This window comes from Triticum aestivum, chromosome 5B (genome assembly GCF_018294505.1).
Source record: "Triticum aestivum cultivar Chinese Spring chromosome 5B, IWGSC CS RefSeq v2.1, whole genome shotgun sequence".
Taxonomy (NCBI): domain Eukaryota; kingdom Viridiplantae; phylum Streptophyta; class Magnoliopsida; order Poales; family Poaceae; genus Triticum; species Triticum aestivum.
The window spans coordinates 88,725,058-88,733,510 of NC_057807.1; positions in this window are offsets into that span (position 1 = coordinate 88,725,058).

The following is an 8,453-nucleotide window of genomic DNA, read 5'->3' on the forward strand; positions in this document are numbered from 1 at the left end:
CTCAAAATTAAACATGGCGCTCAACACATGTTTTGTTTTGAGGAGATCAAGTTTTCTTCTTCTTGCATTTTGAAGTGCAATTCTTTGTACTTTATCTTTTGAATTATATTATATCATTCTTGACAGTTTGCATTCATGTTTCGCGATTCACATGTTGTCAAGAATGAGGTATTTTAAATCCATTAATCTCTTCGTTGGAGTTATCTTGTGTCATATTTCACCTAAAGCCTTCCCTAAGGAATGTTGTTATTTTGGTGTTTAACAATGATCCAAGTTATCTCTCTATCATCTTGGTGGAAGAAATTTTTCATCTCATCGGTGTTATCAATTATATTATTTATTTCTGTAGTGGCAAAATTTCACCTCAATTTTGAGAAGTATTCCATAAGCCCACTATAAGCTTATTCGTTTCGTTGTTGGTTTTTTCAACAACTCCGTTTTAACCTTCTTGGAAGGGTTCTTTCCAAGTTCTTTTGTGGCAGAAGTCGTCATTTCCTTCTCCGTTCTCTTATTCCGAGGATCTATCTTCTATTCTTTCTTCTGGACGCATTGTGATGTTGCTCTTTTCACATATCATCTCGAATTATGAGGATCATGTTCTTTTCGTGCTTATCAATTAACCGGAGTGTTGTGTCATGTTTTCAAGTTCTTTTCATCTTATGAAGTCTTGCATCTCTTTTCAACTGGAGTGCTGTCCGAATTTGATCGTCCTTGTTCCTTGTTTATCTCATTTCAACCAGAGTGGTTTCAATTCTATCTTGTCCATTAAACTCTTGATTCATGCCTTTGCAACCTTCAAGTCCTCGCAATGTTCCTTGTTCCTCTTTTCTAACGGATTGTTTGCAATCTCGTTCTTCTCAGTTGTGCTCTTTCTTTTAAATTGCTCAACCTCCCAAGGTTCATGGTTTCACTCATTGGTCGAAGAAGCAACTTAGTTTTACCTCTTCTCTTCCTCTTTTGTTTATCTCCGGTGCCATCCTAGATCTCGGGACGAGATCCTCTTGTAGTGGTGGAGTGTTGTAACGCCCCGAGACCGACGCTCCAGATGCCTTCCTTGTATTCCGAGATTCGTCATGTGATTTGTTTTGTTCGTTGCATTCATCCTTGCAGCATGTGCATTGCATCATGTCATCATGCAACCCCTTTTTAAAACTCACCTAAATAAATTGCATAGATCGATGATCTATTTAAATCGAGGGATATTCACATGGTGAATTATATTTAAAACATATTCAAAGTCTCCTATTATTATTAGGGAGCTATAATAAATATTTCATTATTTGGAATTGATCATAACACACTTGCAAATAAATCCCAATGCCTTTGTTATCTCAATTCTTGGTCTCCAACTCTGCCCATAAGTTCTTTTGTCACTTTCCGGAGCTCCACGAAAAATCTCAATATTTTTGGACACTTCAAAAACTAGTCCTAGTTCAAACCCATTTGAATTTCAAATGAGTTTGAATTTAATTCCTGCAATCATGTCCATGCCATTTTTCTTGGATCAAGCGCATTTTGTGAGTCCGGGAAAATTAACCGCATGCCCAAATTCTTCCTCTAACCTTCTCTTCTCTCTTTTCCTTTCTTCCAGTTCTCTGTTAATGAAAAGAGTAGAGAGGGAGAGAAGAAGCCCAGCAGCCTTGCAGCCCAGCAACCAGGCCCAACCCTAGCGCCTATCTAACCCTAGCCCCGATCCCCTCCTCTCGATCCCCTGGTCTCTCCCTCCTTCCCCCGCTCGCACCACCAAAGAGGAGCGAGAGCCTCTCGCTCGGTCCCGTAACGCCGCCACCTCACGCCCTCGATCTCCTCTCCCTCGCATCGCCCTCCATCGTCAAGCGCCGCCTCTGTATGGATCCGTCGGGCCCTGCCATGGCCACGCCTCCCTGCTGCCGAGGCCCCGCCACCAAGTCCCGCCTGCGTCGTTCTGTCGAGCGCCGGGACGAACGGGAGCAGATCCTCCTCGCCTCGTCCACGTCGACGAGAGCCATGCCTTGGACCTCTGCACCCTCACCGGAGCGAGCTCGTCCCCGCCGCACCAAGCCCCTCTCCATCGACCGCGACCAGTGCTGCGCCTCCACGCCGTCTTCCGCGCCTGGCCTCTCCCTCGCCTCGCTAGTGCCCGTCTCCGGCCACCATGAGCGCCACCAGTAGCAGCTTCAGGACGTCCCCACCGCCAAGTCCCTCATCACCTCTCTCTGCTACACCTTGTGTGACCTCCTACCTCGTTCCCACGCCGCTCGTCGCCAAAAGCCAGCAGGAGGAGCCCGGCCCCACAACATCCTCTGCTGCACCTCCACCGGCCGGCGACCTCACCTGAACCTCGCCGGCAAGCAGCCCGCTAGGACATGCCAGTCCCGCTCGGAACAAGCCTCCTCCACTCGCCAAGTACCACAACCATCGCGTTTTGTTTCATCACCGTCAAGGCCGAGTGGACGCCAAGTACCAGGACATCAACTTCCTCGCCGGACCCGAACATCTACGAAACCTGTACCACTACTTCCACTACCGTCACCCCGAAGATGTTGGATTCGTCAAGTGACTCTTCGAAATGAACGTGTACAACTACTATCACTACCGTCGCCATGTGAACAACTACTTCCCACGACGACCCATGAACGACTATTTCCTCTACATCGTACCGAACCCGAACCGCTACGAAAATGCACGCTTCAAAGGTATAACCCCGAGACGATCACCCGTGGACCGAATGCATGTGTTGTATGAGATGCTCATGTTTGCACCATGATCGAGTTGTCGCTTGCGATGCCCCTCTTTTGCCATGCCACCGTCATGTGGGACACCGGGTGTCCGGGATCACTCCCCATCTCTTGCGTGTTCCACACATCCGCACACTTCTCGTTTGCATCGGTATATCACTCAAGTTACCAGTACCGGAATGTTGCCGTGGCACCATTTTCATTTCGCCGCCGTGGCACCCTTTTTGTTCCGCCATGGTGACCAAATACTTCATAACATACTCATGTCAACATTTTCATAAAATTGCATATAACTTGCATATGTCATCCGCATCATGATAATAACATTTAAAATGTTTAAAATTGTTGTTTGCTTTAAATTTCTAAATGACATGAGGTTTTTCCGGAATTGTTGTTTTTGTTTCCGGCCTCATTTAAACTTGCCTAAATATGTAGTTTAAATATGCTTCACTCCTTGCCATGTTTAATAACATTTAATATTGTTGTACCTAAACGAGAGAGAACTAAATAATTGATGTGGTGTTCCGTAAATATGCAACTCGTTGCATATTGAGCTCCACTTAAATTGTAGTGTTGTTTGCTTCATATTGCCATGTCATGCCTCATTAAACCGGACATGCATCATACTTGATTGTGCATCATGCCATGTTTATGTGATGGTTGTTTACTATGTCGTTTGCTTCTTTTCGGTTGCGCTTCTCCTTGATAGTTCCGGTTACGTTGCGATTGTGAGGATCTGTTCGTCTACATCCGTTTGTCTTCTTCATGGACTCGTTCCTCTTCCTTGCGGGATCTCAGGCAAGATGACCATTACCCTCGATATCACTTCTATGTTTGCTTGCTAGTTGCTTCGTTCTATCGCTATGCTGCGTTACCTATCACTTGTTTACCATGCCTCCCATATTGCCATGTCAGCCTCTAACCTTTCGCCCTTCCTAGCAAACCATTGCTTGGCTATGTTACCGCTTTGCTCAACCCCTCTTATAGCGTTGTTAGTTGCAGGTGAAGTTGAAGATTGCTCCATGATGGACAGGATTATGTTGGGATATCACAATATCTCTTATTTAATTAATGCATCTATATACTTGGTAAAGGGTGGAAGGCTCGGCCTTATGCCTAGTGTTTTGTTCCACTCTTGCCGCCCTAGTTTCCGTCATACCGGTGTTATGTTCCTTGATTTTGTGTTCCTTACGCGGTTGGGTGATTTATGGGACCCCCTTGACAGTTTGCTTTGAATAAAACTCCTCCAGCAAGGCCCAACCTTGGTTTGAACATTTTCCACCTAAGCCTTTTTCCCTTGGGTTCTGCAGACTCAAGGGTCATCTTTATTTACCCCCCGGGCCAGTGCTCGTCGTGAGTGTTGGTCCAACCTGTCAGCCGCCGGTGGCCACCAGGGGCAACTCTGGGCTGGCCTACCGGAAGTTTGGACAATCCGGTGTGCCCTGAGAACGAGATATGTGTACCTCCTATCGGGATTTGTCGGCACATTCGGGCGGCTTTGCTGGTCTTGTTTTACCATTGTCGAAATGTCTTGTAAACCAGGATTCCGAGACTGATCGGGTCTTCGTGGGAGAAGGAATATCCTTCGTTGACCGTGTGAGCTTGTGATGGGCTAAGGTGGGACACCCCTGCAGGGTATTATCTTTCGAAAGCCGTGCCCGTGGTTATGTGGCAGATGGGAATTTGTTAATATCTGGTTGTAGAGAACTTGACACTTGACTTAATTAAAACGCATCAACCGCGTGTGTAGCCGTGATGGTCTCTTTTCGGCGGAGTCCGGGAAGTGAACACAGTCTTTGTGTTATGATTGTGCGTAAGTAGTATCAGGATCACTTCTTGATCATTGCTAGTTTCACGAACGTTCCTTTGCTTCTCTTCTCGCTCTTATTTGCGTATGTTAGCCACCATATCTTGCTTAGTCGCTGCTGCAACCTCACCACTTTACCCCTTCCTTTCCCATTAAGCTTAAATAGTCTTGATCTCGCGGGTTTTGAGATTGCTGAGTCCTCGTGACTCACCAGATACTATCACCACAGTTGCAGGTGCCGATGATACTAGTGCAGATGATGCAACCGAGCTTAGATGGGAGCTCAACGAAGATCTTAGTTGTTGCTATGTTTTGTTTCTTGATGATCAGTAGTGGAGACCAGTTGGGACGACGTGGATCTAGCAGTTGGGTTATCTTCTTTTCTTTTGGCTTCATCCGTAGTCGGACTATGTGTGTACTCTGAATGATGTATGAATTATATGTTCATTGTGTGAAGTGGCGATTGTAAGCCAACTCTTTATCCCATTCTTGTTCATTACATGGGATTGTGTGAAGATGATCCTTCTTGCGACAAAACAACCATGCGATTATGCCTCTAAGTCGTGCTTCGACACGTGGGAGATATAGCCGCATCGTGGGTGTTACACTTCAGCTTGCGATATTGCGGGGCGAAGCCGGCCCAAAGTTTTGACAAGTTCAGGGACTCGGGTGAGGCTACCCGTGGCCCATTACTCCGAAAGTAGTCCCCGAAGCCGATGATGCATTGTGGTCGAGGGGTCGCGAAGTCTCAACGCCTTCCCCCCTCACTGAGCTCCAGGAGAATGTTCGATACGCCTTGCGGTGCGCCGACTGCTAGAGTTGGCTTTGACAAGGCGGGACCGTCGGCCAATTTTGAACACCAAGGCGGGAAAAGGGTGGCTTGCCTGCTAAGCTTCCCAGGCCCACCGCCCGCCACAAGCACGCCATGCGGTGCACGTCAGCCCGGCCAGCCTGCCACCCCACGCTCTTGATGGGACGTGACAGGGGGCCGGGCCCGCCACTACCAGGCCTCGGCACGCGGGCGGATCCGCTGCGGCCGGGGCGGGCGGTTGCGATTCCCACGAGCGTTTAAGGCGCGGTAACTCCACGCAGTAACCGGGGGGTCATGGGGTCGTGGGCATAGTTAATCCCACGATTCCACGCCCCGCCCCCTCGGCTTCGTAGCCCGAGGGCTATAAGTAGGGGGAGGAAGGGGAGTGGCGGAGCACGCGCGCCCTCCTCCCCACACTCTCTTCCTCCTCTCGCTCCCTCTGCTACTGCAGCATCTGCTGCTTTAGTGCTCGCCGTGGTGCTTCCGCATCTTCGCCGCCGTCGTGCTCCTCCTCCCCTCGTAGCTCCACCCGAGGCCATGGCGCGCGAGAAGGGCGGTGACTGGGACGGCTCGACGGTGATTGAAGACCACATCACCTTCCTTCGGGACACGCGTCGGATGCCCAACGCGGCGTTCATCAAGGCGCGGGTGCCGCCGACGGAGGAGATTTCGCCGGTGTCGAAGGGGAATGAGCGGGTCGTCTTCCGCTTGCATTTCCTCCGCGGCTTCGGCCTCCCGGCGAGCGGCTTCCTCCGCTTGTTCATGGACTTCAACCACCTCCAGCCGCATCATCCGACGCCCAACACCATGACCCCGCTCTCCGCCTTCGTCACGTTGTGCGAGGGCTACCTCGACATCCTCCCCACACTCGAGCTGTGGGGGGTGTTCTTCTACGGCAAGCTGGGCACCTCCGCCAAGGACACGGCGGCCGAGTGCGGTGGATTCGTCGCCGTGCGCCGGCCGGGGAAGAGGAATGCCTTCCCTGTCATCAAGTTGTCACAGTCGGTAAAACTGTGGCAGCAGTCTTATTTCTATGTTGAGAACGTCGACCCGATTGTCGACTTCATCAACCTGCCGGCCTACGAGGTTGCCCCCCCCCCCCCGTCGGGCTTCGGCCCAACTAGGGCTACAAGCCGAAGCCGGTGTTAGTGGACGCGGCAGCCGCCATCGGCCGACTCCGGGTGCTCCAGGAGTCGGAGGGCCTCGTGGCCTTCGACCTCCTCATCGCCTTCGTCGAGCGCTGGGTCCACCCGCTTCAGGGCAGCCCTCATCTGATCTGTCGGATGAGCGGGCACCGCGACCCGAGCAGGTTGTGCACGAGGGAGATGCCGACTGCTGAGGTCGCGAGGATGGTGAACGAGATCTCCGACCTCAAGGTGTCGGAGGGAGACAGGCAGTTCGGGAAGCGACCGTATTCCCGTGACGACCCGCCGCCTGCCGTAAGTACCTCGATTTCCTCTTTTAGTTCTGTCTTTTAGTCTTGTTCTTGGTGTGACGCAACTCTTTTTCTGGAGCGCAGATTTATATGTCTGCGGCGACGGCCGCCATTGTGGGGCCGGGTGGTGACTACCCGCCGGACCGGGTTGTGAGCGATGTGGACGACTGATGTCTACTACATAACCTTCTTCTTGTAGACGTTGTTGGGCCTGCAAGTGCACATGTTTGTAGGACAGTAGCAAATTTCCCTCAAGGGGATGACCTAAGGTTTATCAATCCGTGGGAGGCGTAGGATGAAGATGGTCTCTCTCAAACAACCCTGCAACCAAATAACATAGAGTCTCTTGTGTCCCCAACACACCCAATACAATGGTAAATTGTATAGGTGCACTAGTTCGGCGAAGAGATGGTGATACAAGTGCAATATGGATGGTAGATATAGGTTTTTGTAATCTGAAATGATAAAAACAGCAAGGTAACTAATGATAAAAGTGAGCGTAAACGGTATTGTAATGGTAGGAAACAAGGCAAAGGGTTCATACTTTCACTAGTGCAAGTTCTCTCAACAATAATAACATAGATAGATCATATAACAATCCCTCAACATGCAACAAAGAGTCACTCCAAAGCCACTGATAGCGGAGAACAAACATAGACATTATGGTAGGGTACGAAACCACCTCAAAGTTATCCTTTTTGATCGATCTATTCAAGAGTTCGTAGTAAAATAACATAGAGCTATTCTTTACGCTCGATCCATCATAGAGTTCATACTAGAATAACACCTTAAGACACAAATCAACCAAAACCCTAATGTCACCTAGATACTCCATTGTCACCTCAAGTATCCGTGGGCATGATTATACGATATGCATCACACAATCTCAGATTCGTCCAACCAACATAAAAGTACTTCAAAGAGTGCCCTAAAGTTTCTACCGGAGAGTCAAGAAAACGTGAGCCAGCCGCTATGCATAGGTTCATGGGCGGAACCCGCAAGTTGGTCACCAAAACATTCATCAAGTGGCACGTGATATCCCATTGTCACCACAGATAAACACGGGAAGACATACATCAAGTGTTCTCAAATCAACGACTCAATCCGATAAGATAACTTCAAGAGGGAAACTCAATTCATCACAAGAGAGTAGAGGGGGAGAAACATCATAAGATCCAACTATAATAGCAAAGCTCGCGATACATCAAGATCGTGCCATAGAGAGAACACGAGAGAGAGAGAGAGAGATCAAACACATAGCTACTGGTACATACCCTCAGCCCGAGGGTGAACTACTCCCTCCTCGTCATGGAGAGCGCCGGGATGATGAATATGGCCACCGGTGATGGGTTCCCCCTCCGACAGGGTGCCGGAACGGGCTCCCGAGAGGTTTTTGGTGGCTACAGAGGCTTGCGGCGGCAGAACTCCCGATCTATCTTGATATTTGATGGTTTTAGGGTAGGTAGGCTTATATAGGCGAAAGAAGTCGGTAGGGGGAGCCTCGAGGGGCCCACGAGACAGGGGGCGCGCCCTACAGGGGGGCCCTCCTATCTCGTGGCTGCCTCGAGGATCTTCTGACGTGAACTCCAAGTCTCTAGGATCATATTCTTCCAAAAAATCACGCTGCCGAAGGTTTCATTCCGTTTGGACTCCGTTTGATATTCCTTTTCTTCGAAATACTTA